Source organism: Mesocricetus auratus, unplaced genomic scaffold (assembly GCF_017639785.1).
Source record: "Mesocricetus auratus isolate SY011 unplaced genomic scaffold, BCM_Maur_2.0 Super-Scaffold_100003, whole genome shotgun sequence".
Taxonomy (NCBI): domain Eukaryota; kingdom Metazoa; phylum Chordata; class Mammalia; order Rodentia; family Cricetidae; genus Mesocricetus; species Mesocricetus auratus.
The window spans coordinates 58,163,904-58,189,111 of record NW_024429188.1 but is presented as its reverse complement, the minus strand read 5'-3'; the positions used below and the strand labels follow the sequence as shown (position 1 = coordinate 58,189,111).

At 38.1% G+C, this 25,208-nt stretch overlaps 1 non-coding gene across 1 annotated transcript; it reads right to left on the bottom strand.

The window, feature by feature from the left end:
* Positions 1-19,001: 19,001 nt before the first annotated feature.
* LOC121140078 lies at positions 19,002-19,107 on the bottom strand. The gene has a single exon (XR_005876917.1). It is a non-coding gene; the product is annotated as a U6 spliceosomal RNA (small nuclear RNA).
* Positions 19,108-25,208: the final 6,101 nt, after the last annotated feature.

Genomic DNA, 25,208 nt, shown 5'->3' with positions numbered 1-25,208 from the left:
TTTCCACTGTAATGGCCTATTTTTTTACATTTGAATTTTGTGTATAGGGCTAGAGATGCAGCTGAATGGTATAGAGTTTGCTTAGCAGTGTACCCACTAGAATTGTAAGTGTAGATAGTCTGTTATTTAGCACTTCCACTCATCATAGGTTTCCTTAGCTTATAGTCAGTTCTGTATATGTTTAATTATAACTTAATATGTATTCTTTAATAAGAGAATGACTTAAATTGATTAATATACTAATTCCAAACACCACTTTAAAAAATATATAAATGTTGGGTGGTGATGGCGCACACCTTTAATCCCAGCACTCAAGAGACAGAGTCAGGTGAATCTCTGAATTTGAGAGGTCAGCCTGGTTTCCATAGAGCATTCCAGGACAGCCAGGGCTACACAAAAATGGTGTCTCGAAAAACATGCACCAATAACTGAAAAGATTGTCTTGGATCTGGGTTAGTTTTCTGCCCTTATCCTGTTATTAAGTAGTTGTCAGCTGTGTGTTTTCTTTAATTTTCAGGCATCTCCCTGCCCGCCATGGTAAACTTTTATGGCAGACTGTCAAACTTTTCTTTGGTTTACTTGGCAAAATGTTCTAGATACCAATATTAATGTCATTATCAAGCATAAGAAGATGGTAATTGGTCCCTAGATCAGTGTTACAGAGGCTGTGAGGCATAAGCTATAACAGTACATTGATCACCTACACACTGGCCGCCTTCATAGCTTAGAGGAACAGACTTCAAAATGTTTTTGGTTTTGTGTGTGTGTGTGTGTCTATGTGTGTGTGTCTATGTGTGTGTCTTTGTGAGTATGTTTGGTAAAACTGAAAATGCTTTTCTCCTAGGTATTTTGGTCTCAATAGCTTATTAGCAATAGGAAAAATAATTTCTTTTATTTTTTGTATGCAGAAATAATTCATTAAGCTATGGTTTTTCTTGAACAAAATAATCAAATAATACTGATATTTTCTGTCAATTCCAAGTGGTTCATGACGCTCAGAATGTATTCAAAAGCTAACCAAAACCCCTGCAAAGCTGGAAATTTATCTGTGAAATTATTAATAAATCAAGTCTTTGAAACCTAAAGTTGATTGAATTTCTTTAATCAAGCACCTTGGAGCTCATAGTATTAACACTCTTAAGAAGTGCTTTGATATGTTTGAATTCTCTTTAATGATAACTTTAAAACACCAAGCTGTTTAGTGCTTGGCTTTTCAAGTCACTTTTTTAATTAATTTTTATTTAAATTAAAAACCATTTTATTTTTCATACCAATCCTAGTTCTCTCTCCCTCCTGTCCTCCCACTCCCCCAACCATCTCCCCATTCCACCCCTCATCCACTCCTCAAGGAGTGATGAGCAAAGGGGTCAAGACCATGTTGGAGAAACCCACAGCAGAAACAGCTGACCAGAGCAAGTAGGAGCTCATGAACTCCAGACTGACAGCTGGAGAACCAGCTTGAGACTGAACTAGGCCCCCTGAATGTGGGTGTCAGTTGGTAGATTGGGCAGTCTTTGGGGCCTCTGGCAGTGGAACCACTATTTATCCCTAGTGCATGAACTGGCTTTTTCTAGCCCATTCCTTATGGAAAGATACTTTCTTAGCCTAGATACAGGAGGGAGGACCTTGTTCCTGCCCCAAATGATGTGATCGACTTTGATGATCATCCATGGGAGGCCTCACTAAGTCACATTTTGAAGGCTATGCTCTTTCCATTAATGCAGTTTTGCTGTGGACTCCAGTGAAAAGTCCTTCCCCTGCAAGTTGCTATGTGTGTCTTGAAGAGGACAGTGAACACAAACTTTGTATTTGCTATGAGAAGTTCATGGCCTTGGTTACTGGTGCTCTGGGTGAAGAGTGGAGTGATTCTGTGGTCCGAATTGTCGAGAATGACAAAGTTTTCCCAAGAAGCAAGTCATCGTACCCCATGGCAGAATACACCTACTGTTGAATAAGGATCATTCTTCTAATAGACCAAGGAGAACTGGAGAGAGAAAGAGCAAGCCTGTTCACGGATATATTGTGAACAGCAATCTGAGTATTCTCAGCTTGGTTATTGCAAAACATGGGGTAGGGAGATATTCCTGGACTGGCAGATAATAATGTGCCTTGGCTGCTGGGGCCTCAAGAGCTAGCAGAATCCAAAAGCTTTCCATCTCTCAAAAGAAGATGGTGTCTGTAATTAGAAGTAATCCCTTAAACAATGGTAAGAAACCCAAGACCAAAGCACTTAAGATTGAGCACCTCGCTACTCCATGTGCCCTGTGACAGGAACACTGACATATTGTTCTAAAGAAATAATTCACTAAGAAAAACAAGGAAGACACTGCAGAATATGCTAAACTTTGGGCCAAAAAAAAAAAAAGAAGGAAGCCAGGGTAAACACCAGGAATAAATTGCTTCTAGTTCTTTGACAAGGTCAAGCCATTATTAGGTAAACTTCTCATATATGTCTGTTCATACATACATTTAACAAATTCTTACAGGTTGAATGCTGGATTGGGGGCTATATATATTTTTTTTAGATTTTGATAGTCACAATAATAGTTCCAAAAGTTTGGTTTTTACATATATTAAAAGCTAGATACTATTATTTCAGTTTTGTATATCTGATGTCTGATTAATCAAAATTATATCATACTTCTTTAATTTTCATTTTTCTATTTTCTGTATACCTACACATGTGTTAATTGGTGATTTTGGTGGTTTCTCAATATTCCACTACCACTATGATTTTTTAGTTTTTTTTTTTACATTTTGCATACTAACCCCAATTCCCTCTCCCTCCCCTTTCCCACCACCACACCTCCCTCTCCCTATTCCCACCCACCCACCCCAGTCCACTACTAAGAGGGGATAAGGCCATCTTTGAGGAGTCAACAAAATCTGGCTCACTAAATTGAGGCAAGAACAAGCTCCTTCCCCTCTACTAATGCTGAGGAAGGTGTCCCAGCATAGGAAATGGGCTTCAAAAAAGCCAGTTCATGTACCTGGGAGAGGTCCTGATGCCACTGCCAGCCCCTTGCCCCAAAAGATTGAGCCACGTAACTGTCACCCACATTCTGTCAGTTGGTAGGAATGCAGTACATAGTGACTTTAATTGACTAAGATAGACTTACTAAACTTTTAAATTCCACATAGCACACTTGCCATTGGGAAATTTGATGTCATTCTGTATCCCCACATAATTTTCAAAATAAAGCAATAAACTAAAATCATCACTGAAATGAAGCTGTTATTGAAGATAAGAGAAGTTTTAATTGAAAAATTTCCCTAATGACAACACCAAACACTTTTTTAAAAATCATAAATAGTAGGATAAATAAGAGACAATCTTTGACTTCAAAGAGGTAAGCAGTCTACTGGACACATTGATCTGTAAAAGTAAGCAATGATACCACTAGCTTTGTGGTCTATAAGTAAAGATGACAATGCTGTGTCCTGGGATTTTACAGGTGTCTTGGTTGCCTCATGGTTTCTGGCATGTGTTTTCTTAAGACTTGGTTTTGGGTGTTGTTTCGAATAAAATATCTGTTCTTGTCAACACAGCTTCGATTTTGTAACTACCCTGCATAGTAGTTTATTCTTCTACGATAACACAAAATCAGTTAACTTTTATCCTCTGAAAAAATATTACTATTAAATAAGAATACAAACCTTTGTTTGCTTTCTTGAAATAAGAAACACAAGTATGTACAAGCTGTGAGATCAAGCCCAATTAAAATTCCAGTAAATCAAAGCAAGAGAAGGGAACAGGATGCTGCTTGAGGAAAATAAAGTACTGCAGGAAATGGCCTCGAGTATTCTCATTTTTTTTCAGTACTCTGCCTAAAGTAGAGAAAAACGTGTTTTCTTTAAATTGAAAGACACATCTGATAACGATTTCAAAACATTGTGCAATCTAAAGTCAGTTTAATCTTTATTAAGTAATTATAATGAAGAATGTTTTGGTAAACAAAACAACGGTAGAAATAAACTATTTCGACTAGATACAGTTCATTTAATGTATGTTCTAATGAAACAATTTTTATATAATCATATGGCTAACAAAAAGATCTTTTCAGATAACGAATCAAGTCAGAAATAGTACAGTTGCAACTGCTATGTATAATTATAATTGGCAAAGAATAAATCCAGGATGCTATACATTTTCTAGCTAGGAAACTTCTACTTGTTATCTTTCCTGTATCTATCATGGACTTTAGACTGCGAGGCTTTTAGCAGATGACAGCCTCTTAAAATTGATCTTTGGCAAAAGTACTTCCGAATTCCAACCAAGGATTTCAGCATGAACCTAAGTTAAATTGGGTGAAGGGGTCAAGAACAGTGCATTACAAATGTGACTCATTGTGCTTTAACATGCTGAGAAGTAGATAAGATATGCCTGCTGAAATGGGAGTTTTGATTTCTGGACAGTCTCAATCTAAGAACCAGGGAGAGGTCAGAGAAAATACCTTACAAAAGTAAATGAGGCCAATAAGAAATGCCCGGCAAGCAAAGCAATGTCTTTAGACTAGAAAGTCTGTGTATTGTTTTAAAAACCTGGGCTTAACTTAACTCATAAAAGTAGATTTTATGAGTTATTACGGCTAATATTTAATAGCTAACACTGCGCATGTGCTTTAAAAGCACTGGATTAGGTGCTTTATATTCATATACAGTCAAGAACACTGATACATTACCATTCCTATTTCCAGAGATAAGGAAGCTGAGGATCAATTTTCTACATTACATGGTAAAACAAAGTTTACACTGAGGTAACCAGGTTTCAAATTCAGGGTAGTTAAAAGCAATTTAAAAATTCTGCAGGCATATTGGTGAGAATCTTGGCATCCTTTCTCCTGTTACCCTTGTATTGTCTCTGTCATTTGTCAGTAGTTAAGTGGCTTAAACTAAAAGGGAGACCAGCACAAAAATGCTTAGTTTTGATGTAAATCTGCCTCACTTCTTTGAAGCACAGCATATTGGACAATTTTCATAGGCTAAATTTCTATAGAATGTTTTGCTCAACAACTTTAGAGTAGAAATGCCATGATAAACAATCTATAATTTCTCCATGACAGAGTTTTCTTATTTGACTTCCATTACGTGAAAGTAACATATTTCAGATTTAGAACTTCCAATTTAATAATGTAGGCTCCTGAGAGAGCAGTTTATAGGCTGAACTTTTTACTAGCATAGAGAAATGAGTAGGCGACACCATCAGATGAATGAGTGCCTTCTCTAATATTTCAACAAAGCCACATGACTCCCATCCTAAGCAGGCAGTATTGCCCATGAAAACTGAGCTTTAACAGGAAAACTGGATCTATCAGGCTCAAGTTGTTTGCTAAGGAGGCTGCATTATATCCAGGAAGTGAGAGGCCTCACATTCTTCTTCACCTAATGCAAGGGTTATGACCCTATTCGTTTCTTGAAAGATACAAGAAAGCAAGCAAAATAATGAAATTTGAGCTAAGTGGCTTTACTCCAGTCTAATTGGTCATATCAAAACAAGCGTATGAAGATCACATTTTCCAAATGGCTCTATAAACTGTAATCCTATACAGTGTGACAATAGGATAAAACCAATGGCATCATTGTATCCTTGAAATTATCATCCTGTGACTGATGGAAGCAGAGGCAAGCACACAACTAATCACTGAACTGAACCCAAGGAACCCAGTGACAGAGAGAGAGGAGTGATGAGCAAATCGGCAAAGAATGGGCTGGCAAAACCAGCAGAGACAGCTGATTTGAACAAGGGGGAGCTCTTGGACCCCAGACTGACAGTGGGGAGGCCAGCATGGGACTGATCTGGACCCCCCAAATGTGAGTGTCAGTGAGAAGGCCTGGGCAACCTATGGGGCCCTGAGCTGTGGATCAGTGTCTATCCCTGGTATACAAACTGTCTTCATGTGCCTATAGCACAAAGAGAGATGCTCTCTCAGCCTGGACTCTTAGGGGAGTGCCTTGACCCTACCAAGAGTAAAATGACAGACTCTAGATATCCCCTATGTGGAAGGATTTGGCAATAGGGTGGGAGGGAGGGGGGGGGAAGGGGAGTGCGGGAAGAGGGGAGGGAGAGGGAACTGGGATTGACATGTAAAACAAGCTATTTAAAATTAAAATAAAAAATGAAAAAAATTTCTATATGCAATCTAAATTATTTATCCTGCTTGATTTAGTTACACAAGCTGGTTGACAACACTCTGTGCAAACAGTCGCTTCTAATATGTGAGAATACCTAAATGCTGCCAAAACAGTGGTAAATATTCACCTTTTTCTTTTTCAGCATTGTGAAATGTTGTGCAACAGAGGAAACCGTGAGTGTTAATATATAGATATACTGTAAATATATGCTGGAAAAATGCTGAGGGCAGATGCAAACAATTTTCTGTATGGAAATCAAATATAACTGTAATGATATGTGATGGAACAGCAGATGTTTTCCAGATCAAGTACCACTTCCATCATTAATGTTTTCCTTATTTTTTAAAAACCACTTTCAAGACCCACAAAAGCCTTGTTTTGTTTGGCTTTTAATAAAAACAGAAGTAATTAAAGTATAATACAAAGTGGCACTTTATTGAAATATGTCTTACTTCTGTGTAAGATTTGCAGCAGAATGAAAATCGCTTCCTTGTTTAATTAGGTCCAAATGATAATGACAAAATTGTATTTTTACTTGGAACTGTAAGATTTCTTCTTTATTGCTAGGTGATAAAATATATCATCTTGTTTTAACAATAAAATTATTCTATGAAATTCAGGTTTAACTTTGTCAAAAATTATTTTGTGCACTTATGAATTAAACAGAAATACTTACAATGAATTCTAATTAGTCTTACATTTTTCTATTAATTGAAACACAAAAAATGATCTTATCCCAGGCATAATTAAATGACTTTCCAGAAATTTGTGTATATAAGGTGGGAAATGAAGGAAAGTAAAGAGAAGTATTCAAACACATAAACTAAGAACACTGGTATAATCATCATTCAACTTACCACCAAAATCTCTTTCATGGATCGCTGTCTGAAGAAGAATGCTCCAGGCTATTGAAAGTAGGGAAACTAAGGAAGAGCCTTGCTCTCTAGAAAAGGAAACAACAAAAGGGGAGTAAATAGGCAGTTTCTGGTTCCTTCTCTTCTAGAGTTGAGATATTTGAAATAATTTGAGGAACTATGAATATAGATGAAGCTGTAGCAAAATTGAGGAAGATATCCTGAAGCCCTACAATGGCAAGATGAGCTAAATCCACCAAAGCTTTAGGAATCACTAGAGAAGTGGAGCTCTTGCAGTGGCACAGGATGACAGGGAAGCTAAAACAAATGTTTTCCTTAAAGTACAATTTAAAAAACAAGAGTAGGGTTTCGATTAAAATGGAGAATTTTAACTTTGATATATCATCATCTATAAACATTGTTATAGTTTACATTTTATTAAATTATATTCTTCATGATTTTGTGTTGAGATCTAAGAAACTGAGATTCAATGTGGCTTTTTAATATGGAAGCTATTCTGAGAACTGCTAAAAGAGCATGCTGTGTATATGATCATGTGACTTCAGGGACAAGCACTGGTGTTGAGTACAGCAGAGAGCGCGTACTCAGTGGCACAGTCCGTCACTGTTACTTCAGTTCTATGTGAAGAATCACACATCATGAACTAGGTGAAATGAGAAAAATATAAAAAGGGCATGATGGTGCTTGCTTCTAATTCTAGAATTCTAGGAGGCGGGGGGGGGTGAAGGTAATTAATTCAATGCTTCCCTGGTTTTCACAGGTTGATTGACCCTGTTCAAAAAAAGACAGAATTAGAGAAATCTACTCTGCCTGTCTGCCTGTCTCTCTCTCTCTCTCTCTCTCTCTCTCTCTCTCTCTCTCTCTCTCTCTCTCTCTCTCTCTCTCTCTCTCTCTGTCTCTCTCTCTCTGTCTCTCTCTCTGTCTCTCTCTCTGTCTCTCTGTGTGTGTGTGTGTGTGTGTGTGTGTGTGTGTGTGTGTGTGTGAAACGAAGTCTGGAGTACCTTCAAACTTCCTTTTTTTCTCTTGTTGACACTAAGTTTCTCAGTATGTTTCTTTAAAAAGTTTCCTGTGGTGGTAGTTGACCTAAGCTCATATATTATTTTTATATTTATTGATAGAAGAATGTTCTACTCAAGTTCCAGTAAAACTCGTAGAAATTTCCTTAATGGCAAGTTTGGGCCATTTGTTTATTCCAAAATTACACATTTTGGCAAAGGTAAAAAACCTAAATCATCTTACCATGCTTGTGGTCATACAGAGCAGTCAACTTGTCAGTTAAAGTTCAAACACCAGAAGACAGAATTATGTTGACAGACAAGACTATGGCTGATACAATAGAGTAACAACAATATTTTGAAATTTGTAACATCATAAGGAAATATATGACAAAACCTAAACTCACAATTACCTGAATATCCTTGATAAAACAGTGTTTTTAATCGTCATTTTCATGTATATATACATATATATAGTGTGTTTTTAATATGCACATGTATGCCCTCATGTATGAGAGCATGTGCCTTCTATGTCATGCATATCGAAGTCAGAGTACAGCCTTTGGTGTTATGCTTGCCTTATATTATGTTGGAATCAGGGTCTTCTGATTTGTCTCAAAAATTCTCCTACCCCTACTTCACAAGTGCTGGGATTAAAAACATGCACCACTATAGCCACTGCCAACTACAATATTGTTTTCCATAAGCTCAACCATCATTTCAGGGATCTGACAATGAGTAATGGTAAGCCAAAAATAGAAGAGTGTTTAGTCACAAAAAGGTTATTCTCAGGAAAGAGCAATAAAATCCATAACGTTCTGTCTTCTCCAGTGTTAACACTGTGTTAGTAGTTGAGCTAGTTCCACCACCAAGGGAGTAAAATCATACCATAACTACTACCACAGGCAGTAAAATCATGCCATGACTGGCAGAGAAAGATAACTTCATGTGATATAGGAGATGGGAACACTATTCCCAGTGGCACTGTTAGTAAAAATAGAAAATATGGTAGGCTATGAGCAGGGCTACAGTCAACAGCAAAGCAACAAAGCAGTTGACATTTCACATGAACATCCGGTATGTCAGAGAACCATAACAAAAATATTCAGGGCTGACCAGGAGACTATGTAAATGTAATTAGATTCCTTAAAGGGCCCAGTGTCTGGAGGGTAAAGAATGGCCTAAATTTGTATAAATACACAAAAAGCATGCACAAATGCCCCACTGACTAAAGTTGTTTGAGCACAACCTTTGATCATTCACTGACCATTAAACTAAATAAACACAGAGTGACCCCTAGGAAGCCAGGCTAGAAAGCAAAACTAAGAATTTAAAGAACTGAGCCAAGTCAGCAGAGGCCACCCAGTATGGGGAACACAAACTACAGATTAACCCCAGGAAAGTCACTAAGAAATGAAACAAACAAACAAAAAAATGCCACCAGTAACCACATTCAGGGGGAAAACTTCACAAATCCACAACATATTAAATAAATATGCAATTTTTAAAAGTTCAAGACATGAAAAGAAAAAAGAGTAATACAAACTCTGTTAAGAAAAAGAAAAAAACCAACACAATTCAAATTGCCTCTGAGGGATCCTAAATGTTGATTTTAGCAAACGAAGAACTTCAAAATAGATATTAATATAGATAATAGTATTGTATAAGAAATTAAAGTAAAATATAAAGACAATGGCCTGTAAGTATTGAATTTTAATGAAGAAAATTCACTATGGTTCAGTAGATGTCCCCACACGTTTATATATATGGACAGCATTTGTTGAATATAATGATTTTTTAAAAAAACAACATGAATTTAGGAAGGTCAACAAGACACTGATCTAGGAAGAGTTAGAGGATAGAGATGGAGTGCAAATATTATCAAAATACATTACATGCATGTATGAATTACTCAAAGATTAAATATCAAATGTATTTCAAATGATACTTTATACTTGAAGATACAATAACTAAAATGAAATCTTCAGTATATTTAACAATGCCATGTTTGAAAAAGAGTAACAGTAAGTGTACTTGAAGACAGTTTGAAATCATCTAATCTAAAGAAGAAAAATATTGTATATCAATTATCAGAGCCTTGGTGATCTGTAGGACAGCATCAAACATACCAAGATTTCTCTAACAAATACTCAAGAATTAGAATAAAGAAGAAACAGGACTGATAGTTCATGAAGTAATGGCTAAAACATTTCTAATATGGGGGAAAACATTAATCTATGGATTAATAAACACAGAGGAATCAAAATCTAGCCACATCACACTCAAACTTTAGAAAGGAAAAACCAGAAAATCTTGAGATTAACAAGATATAAATATAAGTGTAGAGGAAATACAACATAATCCTGTTATTTTTGGTATCATATTTACTTGTGAAATAATTTATCCTTACTCTTTAATATCATGACAAAAATGATAGAAGTTATTACCACTTCTAGTTAATACTTCCTGAAAATTCTAATTAGTGCAATAAGCAAAGAGCATCCAAATTTGAGACTAAGTAAATCTAACTCTGTGGATTATATGCTCTGGAAGTAGTCTCCAAGAAAAAGCTGGTTACACACAAGCAAATACAGGAAAATCATGTGATACAAGATTAAGATCCAGTTATATTTCCCTATATAATCAAATAATAATAATTATCCAAAAAATGAAATTAAGAATATTACCTGATTCATTCTAGCATCCAGAAAGATTAAAGTACTTAGGGCTATCATGTAAAGTATATCATTTATCCATGGAAAACAAAAACACTTTATCAAGAAAACTTAATATGTACTTATTATTTTTATCTTATTTAAAAAATTTTACTTAAATTTTTACACATGTCACTCTCAGTTCCCTCTCCCTCCCCTCCTCGCCCATCCCCCACGCCCAGTCCTCCCAACCCCTCACTCCCACTCCATCCCCCTCTGCTTCCCAGGGAGAGCAAGGGCTTCCATGAGTGATTTTCAGAGTCTGTCACATCCCAGGAAGGGCCTAGGTTCTTCCCCAAGTACCCAGGCTGACAGAGCATCCCTCCATATGGTATGGGTTCCCAGAGTCCATCTGTATGCCAGGAATAAATACTGCTCTACTCTCCAAGGTCCCACAGATTGACAAGGCCTCCTCTCTGTTACCCAGGTTCGGTGGGAAGGATGTCTGGATCAGTCCCATGCTGGTACCACAGTCATCAGTCTGGGGTCCATATGTTCCCCCTTGTTTAGGTCAGCAGCTTCTGTGGGTTTCGCCAGCCTGATCTTGATTTCTTTGGTTATCACTACTCTTTGTAACTGGATTCCAGGAGTTCTGTTCGGTTCACAGCTGTAGGTGTCTGCCTCTGCCTCCATCAGCCACTGGGTGAGAGTTCTAGGATGGCATATAAGGTAGTCATCATTCTTATTATCATGGGAGGGCATTTAAGGTAGCCTTAATGCCAGTTGGTGTCATTCTTGTAGATCTGTGAAGATCTCACTAGTGCCAGATCTCTCCTCCAACTTAAATTGGCTCCCTCTTTTATGGTATCTCCCATCCTTTTCTCCTCTATTCTTACCCTGGCTCAACCTTCTGCTCTCCTATGTCTTCCTCTCCCCTCCTCTTTTCTCCTTCTCTTTCTCCCATCTCCTTCTGTCCTCCCCTTCTCCCCCTCCCCAATCCAATTAGGAGATCACATCCCCTAACCCTTCTCTGGGTTACCATGCATATCTCTTTTAGGGTCCTCCCTGCACCCCAGACTCTCTGGTGGTGGGATTGTGGGCTGGCAATGCCCTGCCGCATGTCTAAAATCCATGTACGAGTGAGTACATACCATGTTTGTCTTTTTGTGACTGGGTTACCTCACTCAGGATGGTTTCTTCTAGTGCCATTAATTTGCCTGCAAATTTCAAGATTCCATTTTTTTTCTTCTGAGTGTTACTCCATTGTGTAAATGTACCACATTTTCTCTATCCACTCCTCACTTGAGGGTCATCTAGGTTCTTTCCAGGTTTTGGGTATTACAAATAATGCTGCTATGAACATAGTTGAGCAGATGTCCTTATGGTATGAGTGTACATCTTTTGGGTATATGCCTAAGAGTGGAATTGCTGGAACTTGTAGTAGACTGATTTCCATTTTCCTTTGGAATCTCCATACCAACCTCCAAAGTGGCTGCACAAGTTGGCATTCCCACCAGTAGTGGAGGAGTGTACCACTTTCTCTACATCCTCTCCAGCATAAACTGTCATTGGTGTTTTTGATTTTAACCATTCTGACAGGAGTGAGATGGTATCTCAGAGTTGTTTTGATTTGCATTTCCCTAATGGCTAAGGATGTTGAGCACTTTTCTCAGGTGTCTCTTGGCCATTTTGGACTCCCCTATTGAGAATTCTCTATTTAATTCTGTACCCCACTTTTTAATTGGATCCTTTGGTGTCCTGGAGACTTGCTTCTTGAGTTCTTTGTAAATTTTGGAGATCAGTCCTCTGTCAGATGTGGGGTTTGTGAATATCTTTTCCCATTCTGTGGGCTGACATTTTGTGTTGTTGACTGTGTCCTTTGCCCTGCAGAAGCTCCTCAGTTTCGGGAGGTCCCATTTATTAATTGTCAATCTCAGTGTCTGTGCTACTGTAGGTGCAGGGAAAATTTAAAGAAGTAGATAATCCCTGTTTATGACTTAGAAAGCTCAATAGTATAAAAATATTAACCTATGTGTGAAGCACAATTCCCATAGAATTCTCAGGAGGCTTTTAAAAGAAATTATACTGACTTAGGAAAGATTCTGCTCTAAGACCCATGATCTCATTAGCTGCTGATAGATGGCTAGGTAAGTCCAATTAAATAGCTGTTGGTTATACTAAGATAATGGTAAAACTACCTCACCAGGCCTATGTACTACAATGGCCAACATGAAACGATATCCCTAAAGAAGCAGCAGTAATACCCATATATTGGCAGCAACATTGGTTACATAAATTTCCATGTACAATGACAAAAGCTTAAAAGAGATTTTTAAAAACATAAGAACAGGGAGAAGCATGGCTTCATGGTAACAGCATATTCTTGGGTAGGCTCTGTTTTGCTAAAGACAAGCAGAGACTTTTGCGGCCATTCCTGACCATGTTGGAAAACCAGCGGCTAATACAGCCACTGCATTGATTTTAGCAATATTGTTTACCAGATAACAGACATATGGCCAGAAAAACAAAGAATTACAGTAAAGTCAGATTCAGATAAAGTAAAACCTCTAGAAGGTTTATAGTGTGTTAAAAAATATACATAGGCCCTCAAATGAAGAGTGGATAGAGAAAATGTGGTACATTTACACAACGGAGTATTACTCAGCAGATAAAAACAATGGAATCTTGAAATTTGCAGGTAAATGGATGGCACTACAAGAAACCATCCTGAGTGAGGCAACCCAGTCACAAAAAGACAAACATGGTATGTAGTTACAAATATGTGTATTTTAGACATGGATCAGGATAGTGCCAGTCTGTACTTCCACTGACAGAGAGTCTGGGAAACAGGAATGAACCTAAAAGATATGCATGGTACCCAAGAGAAGAGGAATGAGGCAAGATCTTCTGAACAGATGGGGAACACGGCAAGGGGTGGGGGCTGGGAGTGGGAGCTGGGAAGAAGAGAGGGGGAAAAGAGGAAGAGAGAGTAGGTCATGGTGGAACAGGAAGGTTGAGTGGGGGGTAGAATGGGGGAAACAGGATGAGAAATATCATAATAGAAGGAATCATAGGTTAGAAGGGAGATCTGGCACTAGTGAGACCTCTAGTGATCTAAAGGGATGACACCAATTGGCAAGCTAAGCAGTAGTGCAGAGACCACCTTAAATGCCTATTCCCGATAATGAACCTGACGCCTAACCTATATGCCATCCTAGAACCTTCATCCAGTGACTGATGGAAGCAGAGGCAAACACCCACAGTTAAACACTGAACTGAACCCATGGAACCCAGCGACAGAGAGAGAGGAGCGATGAGCAAATTGGCAAAGAATGGGCTGGCAAAACCAGCAGAGACAGCTGATCTGAACAGGGGAGAGCTCTTAGACACCAGACCGACAGCTGGGAGACCAGTATGGGACTGATCCAGACCCCCTGAGTGTGAGAGTCATTGAGGAGACCTGGGCAACCTTGGGGCTCTGGGCAGTAGATCAGTGTTTATCCCTGGCATACAAATTGACTTCGTGTGTCCATAACACAAAGTGGGATACTCTCTCAGCCTGGACTCTTAGGAGAGTGCCTGGACCCTACCCTGAGTGAAATGACAGACTCTAGATATCCCCTATGTGGAAGGAAGTGGGGACCGGGTGGGAGGCTGGGGGGAATGGTGGGGGGATGCAGGAGGAGGGAAGGGAGAGGGAACTGGGATTGACAAGTGAAGCAAGCTATTTAAAATTAAAGTAATAAAAAAGTTTGAAAATATACGTAGGCTTGGAAGAGAAAAAGAAACAGGATAATGGCTGGGTGTGGTGGGACAAGCGTTTAATTTCAGCACTCAGGCAGAGGCAGAGGCAGAGGCAGAGGCAGAGGCAGAGGCAGAGGCAGAGGCAGAGGCAGAGGCAGAGGCAGAGGCAGAGGCAGAGGCAGAGGCAGAGGCAGGTGAATTTCCACAGAGAAACCTTGTCTCAGAGAAAAAATAAATAAAAGTAAAAAAAATAGAGTAATAAAAAGGCCACGTAAAAATGAAAAGTAGAAAGAGAATCTGGATATTGTATGCTATTGTGATGTCTTTCTGTTGTCCAATTGCTAAAGAAGAAACAACTGCTAAAATACACTTGATTATCAATGCTCCTGACAATTTACATGTTTTAAAAATGCTTCAACTTCTAAATTTACATATGAGGACAGGCTACTTGGGAAAAAAATTTCTGCTTGCATTTCCACAGAAAATGGAAGACTGTGGATTCGTTCCATACTTCTATGGTTTGATGAAGCAAGACCCCCTGAAGCAGTGGCCCAGGTGATTCAACATCTAAAACAGCTGCCCGGGAAGAATGAACGCATGAGGCTGGGTCCTCAGTTAGATAAGACCTTACAAAAATATATATTAGTAGTTGTGGGTTAAAAATTAAGTCAGAGCTAAGCACTAAGAAACCATAGCAAATGGTCAAGAGCTTTATAATTAATATAGCGTCTCATGTGCTATTTGGGGGCTGAGACAGTGGCAGGACCCAGGCAGCAGGTGGGAAAGAATACATGTTACATATAGTCCTTTCTTCCCAGGATCACATGGTGACTCTCCACCCTTGACTACATTTCCCAGAATCCTCCTCGACTCCTAGTCCCACCTATCTTGCTTCCCTGTTGGCCAACAGTGCTTTATTTATAAACATATACACAGAAGGACTTCCCCCATCAGTAGCCAATAGCTGTCTATTTGGATTTATAACCCACTTAACAAGAGCGAAGTCATGCCTGGTACTGGAAAGTTAACCAACTACCTAGGGCTAATGAAAATATGGATCTTAGAGGAAAAATTGCTATAACCATTTTACTAAACCAGCATAATTCATAAATGCATTCTAAATACTTATCCTTATACACAAATAAATGTAGCTCTCACACCTCACCAAGGAAATTTCTTTATGTAACAGATGTACATCATTATATAAATTCACAACTGGTAAAAACGCAAGACCTGACTGTAGAGTGCCCAGCTTCAACCGATAGTGCTAAAAGACAGCCCCTCCTTCTCAAAGTCAAGGAACATTACATTTGGGTTGGGGGCAGGGGTAGAAAGATCGTAAGGTCCAGAGGACCAGGAAGTCTTCTACAAAATTGTGTCTTCCCTGGTGCTAGATTTCTTGTTAAGCCCATAATGGCTCCCTCTATCAAGGTATCTTTTTCCTTGCACTTCTCTGTTCTTCCCCCAACTCGATCTTCCTGATCCCTCATGTTCTCCTCCGCCCCTCCCTTTCATTCTACCTCCCTCCCCCATCTCACTCCCCCCTCTTGTGCTCCCAATTTACTCAAGAGATCTTGTTCCTTTCCCCTTCTCAGGAGACCATGTCAGTCTCTCTTAGGGTCCTCCTTGTTTCCTAGCTCCTCTGGGGCTGTGGACTATAGGCAGGTTATCCTTTGTTTTATGTCTAATACCCACTTATGAGTGAGTACATACCGTGTTTGTCTTTCTGGGTCTGGTAAACCCAGTTTCTTAAAATGTAACAGTATTATCAAAATAAATGTTGCAACAGCTGGGTTGTATTCTCCTTCATTACACTGGCCTTAAACAAGATGCCATAGAGGGCATAGACAGGAGTTCTTGGAATGGCAGCAGCTGAACTTTACAACAGTCTGCTGTTAGACAACAGCTGCAACCCTCACAACTAAGACCCACAAGGATACTTGCTTGACCACGTTCCTATCAGCATTATTCATAATAGCCAGAACCTGTAAACAACCTAGATGCCCCTCAAATGAAGAATGGATAAAGAAAATGTAGTACATTCACACAATGGAGTATTTCTCAGCGGTAAAATCAATGACATCGTGAAATTTGCTATTTATTTTCATGTTTCATACACTACTATACAGATACCATAACTCCTTTTGTATAATTTACTATGCTGTCTTAATATGAGTTTTCTTAATGGGTAGTTTGTCCCACTAATTCTTCAAAGAAACCAGACATCCATTATATTGAACTAAACAGTACTACATTATAAAGGTACGTACTTCATATTCTTAAAGTCAAAATTAATATTTTCTCTTTGCAAATGATGATGCTTATTAGTATCTAATCACTGATTGTGGGAGCACCCTGTCATACAGCAAATTCAAGGAAGTAGGGAGGTAGCTGCAAGTCGAAGTAAATGCTGCCAAAGATTTTATGATTTGACGTAAGGCTTATACTGCATAAAAGATCACTGAAATATTTGAAATGTTTACTATAATTCATCTTTACATGGTCTTAGTTATATAACTGTTCATGCTATTTTCATGGAACAAGCTTTGGGTCTTTGTTCATTGTAAGCATGTATGGTGCTTTATGAAAGCATGCAAGATTATTTCAGCACAATCCACATTTTAGGACAGCTATTTCTCAAAAGTCATCCCAGTGCATGTGTCAAGATCTCATGTCATGTGTGAACTTCAACCTGCAATATCTGAAATTGCTCCATGTCTATTCGGTCGTTAGGATTTTTTTTTAGGATTTATAAGTAATTTAATGTTTCTTTGCACTCTCTTCACCACCAGACTTAGAAGCTCAAGTCTACTCACCTAGCTAGGAATCAGCATCAATTTCTGACTTTCTTCTTTTGTGATTTGTCACCTAATAATGTTGATTCTACAAGCGTAACTCATTTAACTTTTCTTTTAGTGGTCTTGTTTTCAATCAACCATGCTTTCTCTTTTTAGACTTTATATATCTTGAATATTCAGGAAAGATTTTCCCACACAGGAAGTTTCCTACTGCTGAACAATTCTGTTTTCTTTTTGACATTTCTAATGAGGTTTTAAAACAAAGGACAATTTTCATTCCTAGTACTGCTGTGGGATTATATGACATACAGACAACAGATACACATCTGTCTTAATGAATCGAGATGTGACTGTGGAAATTTACATCTTTCTTTGTTTTCTCCAAATAAATAAGCCAATATAAAGGTTGCTTTCTCACTCTTAACCAACCAACAGCTGTTCCAGCAGTAGTTGGCACGAATTGGTATCCTTGCTGACATTTTTAGAGGCATAGCCAAAGGGTAAACGAACCTACAATTTAGCATAGACTATTTCCATGACAGGTGTGCCTACAAAAGAAGTTCAGGATCATTTGAGAGGATTTGTATAGGAAACACAACACAGCTGCTGGGACTTGCTAGTCCTGAGGAGAGGCTCTTCTCTATCCACAACAGTCAATTTGATCATTTTTAATAGCCATAATCTACATTAAATGAACAGCAGCTCCTTTTAGAAAGAATAGAAAGTAATAATGTAATTAATAGAATATAGTGTAATAGAAAATGGGCTTGTGTTGCTACTACAAAATAGAAAATCTCTCACATTGCATGATGTGCATTATCATGCTATACCTGTACCAGGAATATGAATGGAGCAATTCATGTGTAAAGATACCTTTAAAACATGAAGCTTTCTTGTGAAAGGAATATCATTTTTAAAGCATAAGCAGGAAGGATTTTTCAACGAGGAGTCTTTTTCTCAGTGTAATGTTGCATACAAACTGAAGATTGCCTCTTCTATTGAATTGTATAATGAAAAATCAATCAGTTTAATGGTTGACAAACTTTGACATTCCAATAAAAATGTTGCTGGTATTTTCATAAAGACCTGTAGGCAAAACGAGATTCCATGACTTTAATTTATGCAACAGTAAATGTCTGCCAAAACATTGTACAAATGACTGTATAATGAGGCAATAATAACCAAAGGAATCAAGGGAAAGGAAACAGAAGCCAAAAATCCTCAGAATTTGCAGATTACAGAATGTATCAATGAAACTGACAAGGGTTAAAGAAACGAAAAGCAAGAACAACAACAACAAACTTCTACTCTCATATCAGTTGATTTTGTTTCAGAATAGAATTTTAGAAATAATTTGTTATATTGCCTTGACTTTTACACCTCATCCCCAATATAATTTGTGACTTATTTGCTTTCCTAATTTATTATTGGCTATCCTGTGTCTTAGATGAGTTTTTTGTGTGATTTTTTTTATGAACCAATCCTCAAAGAGCAAGAGAATTGGCAGGACTGTCAGTTGAGAATTGGCAGGACTGTCAGTATTACTCACCTCATATAAAAACCTATTGCTTTGATACTGACAGTATAACCAAACATGCTATATAGTTTATGGGTAGTCTGAATGAGACATTGTCTATTTTATTCCAGAGCTTCATGAAGCTTAAGAATATTTACAAGCAGGGAAACGATACAGGTGTCAATGGATCTAAGTTGGGAGAATATGCAAGGAGAGTGATGGAAAGTGAACACTTAACTGATTGTTTTTATTATGCAGTTCAGTACAAGAAGTGATGTTTACCTTACATGAAACATACAAACTTATTAGGGGCCAGAATTAGTTTGCGCAGGGGCCATACTAATCTTCTTTGTATCGTTCCAATTTTAGTATATGTGCTGCCGAAGCGAGCACCAGAATTAGTTTGAATAATTGATGATACAGTACTTAAATAATGGAAGTGGAAGTAAAGAGGAATTATAAATTAAAGTAGTATGATTTAATTCAAGATTTGGGAGGTAATTTAGTGAATGTTGATGTGTAGAATATAGCCATGAAAGTGAGTGGAGAAGGTAAGAAAGAGGAAGAAATCTATAAGGGAGCCATAGACCCTGTAGCTGAAGACATCATGTACTTTAGTCACAGGACTTGGAGTAATCCAGCTGAAACTACTAATTTGGAAGACCCCTCCGTGAGCACAGATCTTGTAATACATGAAGGAGCTACAGAAGCTGCCAATGAATAAAAACAACCAATAGCCCTAACCAACAGTAAAGCCTGTAAATAACAACAATGGAAAGATATCCGCAATGGTACAATACAAGTTTACTTTGGGGATAACAAACAGATCTAATTGCACTTACATCTTATGCATTAAGAGGGAATTCATGTCTGGTACCATAAACCTACCAACCATCCATAGCTGAAGAGGTCTTGACTCTAGAGAAGAATCTACTACTACCATTTCCTAATGTAATGTAATTCCTAACTAATTCCAAAAATTATCCTTATCTCCACAGGTAAGTATGTATTTCACCCCTCATCAAAGAAGCTTCTTTTGTAACAAACAGAGATTATTACAGAGACTCACAAATGGCCAAAATGCAAAGAATAGGTAGCGTGGGCTGCCCAACCGCAATTGGTACTTCTACAATGCAGCACCTACACCCAAAGGCTCATGTAATATAGTGGTAGAGGGTGTGGACAGATTTTAAGAACCACACATGAAAGGGAGACTATTATATGATTCCAGTTTTATGATAGACCTATAAAAATTAAATTATCAAGGCAACAATTACAATTATGACTCTCCATGACTTAGAGAGGGAGATTCTAATTGTTACAAAAGAAGCTACTGTGACGAGAGGTGACATAAATACTTACCTGTGTGGATAAGGCTCAGTATTAGTGTACAGTTGGATTTTTACATATATTATCTTACATTATATTAGGTAAATGGCAATAATAGATTCTCCTCCTGAGTCTGTGGAATATTCAAGTATGGATGCTTGCTTAGGTTTATGGTACCAGACTTCAATTTCCTCCTATTGAGTGTGATTTCTGAATTTTTATAATGGTCGTATTAATTTTTATTCCCATCAGCAATGAATGAAGCTCCCTCAACCTCAACATTCCCTTAAACATTTATTGCCAGATTTATTGATAATAGCCATTCTGAAAAGGATAAGGTAGTATCAAAAATTAGTTTGAATTTGCATTTCCCTGATGACAAGGGATGTTGAGCATTTTTAAAATACTATCCATTTGTGCTTCTTCTTTTGAAAGATGAAACATACATTCATCATCCTCACTTGTTTATTGGTAGATGTTTTATTGGTGATTAATTTTCAGCCCTTAATAAATTTTGAATATTAGCTCCTGTCAGAGATATGGCTGGTAAATATTTTATTAGGCATATAACCACAGAGCTTCATATCCCACCACAAAGACACCTATACATTCATGTTTGTTGTTCTAGTTAATAGGAAATGGAATCAACTCAAATGTCTAACTGAAGAATGACTAAGGAAAATGTCATGCATACACAAAATGGAATTGTACTCAGCTGTAAATCAAATGAAATTTTCAGAAAAATGGATGGAAATGAAAAATACAATAATAGACATGACCGAAATTTAGCAAGGCAAAAAGACATTTTCTATCTTATTTGTGGTTCTTAGCCTGGAAAGCAAGAGGGGGGATGGGGAGAATGGGTGTAGATGTGGGTAAACCCTAAAGGAAACCAGGAGAGGGTAAGAACTAGGCGCTAAGAAAAGGTTAATGGGGAACTAAAGGGCACATGTGACATGACAGAGGAGGAGAAGAAACTCAGGAGACCTCACAAGGATGGGGACAGGAAGTCATGGAAGTGAGGGATATGAAAGGGGCGAAAAGAATCTACTGAAGCACAGTTTGTTCAAAAATGCCACGATGACATCTACTAATTTAAAATAAAAATAAATAGACAAATCCTCACTTTCATGATATCAGGAAATATATTCTCAAATGAATGGTAGTGAGGGTTATATATCACCATGAACATACTCAATGGCACAGAAATATAAATTGTTGAAAGGTTAAATTCTGTATTAGGTATATCCACAATAATTTTGAAGGAAAATCCATGTTAAATAAAAATTAATAATATAATGATCATGGTTGATAAGTTGTCAGAGATATGAGATGAGCAAGATGGGCTGGAGAGATGGCTCAGCTGTTAAAGGCTAAGCTCACAACCAAAACTATAAGAAATTAGCAAGAAACAGTCATGAGATAACAGTCATGAGTTAAGCAATGATACCTGTGAATCTACATTTCATGTTTCTTTAGTGAAGTATAGGAAGATGCAGGCAACTCCAAGTGGTTAGGGGATCAAGAGAGGGATGATTCTCTAGAGGAAACACGGAAAGTTCTTGGGAATCTGCTTTTATTAGATTATGTTGGTCAAATAAGAACAGTATAGAAAATCTATTAGTTTTATGGGATTTTCTTTTCTACCAAAATAAATTTTAATCTTGTCACTTCCATTTGACATCTATGTAGTGTCATAGGTATACTTTTTTCCTTTTTTGACCGTAACAACTACTAATTTAACAAATATTAAGTCATACATTACTGAATTCATCGAGACCTTTCCATAAATGCATGTATTATGCACTGATCATAGACATCCACCCTCTTTCTAACCTCTAATCCCTTCTAAACTGGAGAAACATAGTTTTTGAATTGCAATATTACAGCAATAAGACCTATCTGAAGAAACTGTGTGAATCAGTGATTACATAGTTAAGTGCTTAGTACATGGCTATGGCCTTGACTGTTGCAATTATTCCTATCAGTTATTATTATTATCCTTGTCTTTTACATAAGAACTTCAATAGTGTGAAAGGCCTGGGGATTATGAGATAAAAAAGCACAGGGCACTGGAAATAAATTTCCCAAAGTTTTGAATTGGTCCATTTTGATCTTTTAATATAATTAATGGATAAGGAAACCTCTAGAGAAAGTTTAGAAGATATTAAGTAATATAAAATTAAAAGCCTGTGATTTAATTTAATTGAAGATTCTATTATGGAAAAATAAGTAAAGAGTGTTTATTAATATTAATTACATCACATCTGAGTAGTCATTAAAATATTTCTTTAATAAGAACTGAGATTTTATAAGTGAAAAGTCTAGACTTAAAAAAACACATCTGGCAATATAATTGACACAAGATCTTTTTTTTCAATTTTTCTTTTTTTTATTATTAAATTTTTTTATTTTTAAGTTTATATTTAGATTAGAAACATGGTTGGTTCACAAGTCAGTTCCAGGTCCCTCTCCCTTTCCCTCCCCTCCTCCCGTGCCCTCCCCCAACTCCCCCATTATCCCCTCATTTCCCCAGGGAGGGTGAGGCCCTCCATGGGGGTGTCCATAGACTGTCATTTCATCCAGGGCAGGGCCTAGACCCTCCCCCCAAGAGTTCAGGGTGAGAGTTCATCTCACATTGTTGGATGGGAGTGCAAAGTCCATGTGTATACTTGGGATGAATACTGATCTACTGCCCAAGGCTCAATAGATTACCTAGGCCTCCTCACTGACACCCCCATTCAGGGGGTCTTGTTCAGTCCCATGTTGGATTCCCAGGCATCAGTCTGGGACTCAAGAGTTAACCCATGTCAGGTCAGCTGTTTCTGGGGTTAAAGCAGCCCAGTCTTAACTCCTTTGGTCATCAGTCCTCCCTCTCTGTTACTGGATTTCTTGAGTTCAGCTCAGTACTTAGCCGTGGGAGTCTGCCTCTTCTTCCATCAGCCACTGAATGAAGTTTCTGTTTCCCAGACTCTCTGGCCATGGGATTGACACAAGATCTTAAACCCTACTAATAACAAAAGCTATTATTTTGATGTCTTCTAGATTTTTAAAAACCTACATGAAAACCTTTAATAAAAATTAGGCCCAATTCCCCGTACTGCTTGTGGTGATTTCAAAGAGTAATGTCCCCTATATACTTATGTATTTGAACACTTGCCTCCCAGCACATGGTGCTCTTTGGAAAGTTAATGAAACGATTAGGAGATGGAGCCCTATTAGAGGAAGTATGTCAGGGGGATGCCCTTTGATGGTTTACAGCTTTGTCCTGCTTTTAGTTTTCTCTGTCTCTACTTCCTGTGTTTTGATGAAAATGTGACAAGCCAGCTTCCTGTTCCTGACACTATTTTTTTTCCTGAATGTCACCAGGCCTTGCCTGCCGAAATGTCTCTATCCCTAGTGGGACTGTAAGCTAAAATAAATCCTTCTTTCCCTAAGTTGGTTTTTGTCAAGGTATTTTATCACAATAACAGAAAAGTAACAAATAAACCTGCATAAAATGGAATTACTTTCCCTTGACACAAACTTTAATAATATCCTCATGCCAATAAATACCAGGTTATATTGTTACTTTGAAACTATATAGGGGCAATCTTCAGCAGGGAGACCTCCCTGCAGGATGCATTACCACTGCCACCACGCACTGGATTCTGTTCCCCCCAAGACCCATTTCACCAACCAACCCCACCCACGTCATCATCAGCTTTCACCCCCAATACCAGCAGATTCCATAGACACAGGCACAGCTCACACCATGCGGAAGAAAAGGTGAGTGACTGGCCTTCCAGTTGGACTGCCCTAACCTACCAGTGCTACGTCCCAGAGCACATCCCTTGCCCCTACCATGTCCATCTTAGCATTAACAAGGCAATTAGGCCCTGCCCCCAACACTGGTGGAACTCCATATTGTGGTGAAGTCCTTCAGCAGCTGGCCAGCAGGTGAGAAATCTGACTGCAGGCTGAACTGCCACCACCATCACCTCCTGGATTCTGTCCCCCCAAGAACCACTCTGCTACCCAACCCCAACCACCTCATCATCCTTCCTGTGGTCAGCCCTCCTCTACAACTCCAGCAGACTCAACAATCACAGGCACAACCCACACCAGTCAGAAGAACAGACTCCATAGTCACAGGTACAGCCCATACCAGTCAGAAGAATAGTAGGATCCCTGGATATAGGTACCCAACCCCCAACAAACCTCAGCAGAGACAAGCCTACTGGACCTGAATACCAGCAAGTCTCCAGAACAGGATCCATTCTTCTGCTGCAAAAAGAAGCACACCTGAACTTCAAATAGACTTTACCTCAGAGTGAAGGGGTGGGAAAAGATTTTCCAATGAAATGAACCTAAGAAGCAAGCCAGTGTAGTTATCCCAGGATCTAACAAAACAGACTTAAAATTAAAATCAATCAAGAGCGATGGAGAAGAACATTTCATATTCATCAAGGAAAAATCCCTCAAGATGAAGTCTCAAGTCTGAGCATCTATGCCCAAAATACAAGAGCACCCACATTTGTAAAAAGAAATATTACTGAAGCTTAAATAACATATTTACCACTACACAGTGATAGTGGGATAATTCAATATCCAATGCTTATCAATTGGCAGTTCATACAGACAAAATGTAACAGAAAACTGATGGAACTAACAGATGATACGACTCAAATGGACTTAACAGATATCTAAAGATCATTTGACCCAAACACAAAAGAATGTACCTTGTTCTCAGCTAAAACTGACCACATCCTCGGTCCCAAAGCATATCTCAACAGATACAAAAATACTGGAATAACACCCTGTATCTTATCAGATCACCATGGGTTAAAGTTAGACAACAACAACATAAACTACAGAAAGCCTAAAAGTTCATGAAAACTGAACAACTATCAACTGAATTACCACTGGGTCAAGGAAAAATTAAGAAAGAAATTAAAGACTTCCTACAATTTAATGAAAATTAATGCATAACATATCAAAAATTATGGGACACTGTGAAAGCAGTTCTAAGAGGAAAGTTCATGGCAGTAAATGCCAACATAAAGAATTTGGAGAAATCTCTCACGAGTGCCTTAATAGCACACCGGAAAACACTAGAACAAAAAGAAACAAATATACTGAGGAGGAATATACACCAGGAAATAATCAAAGTTAGTGCATAAATC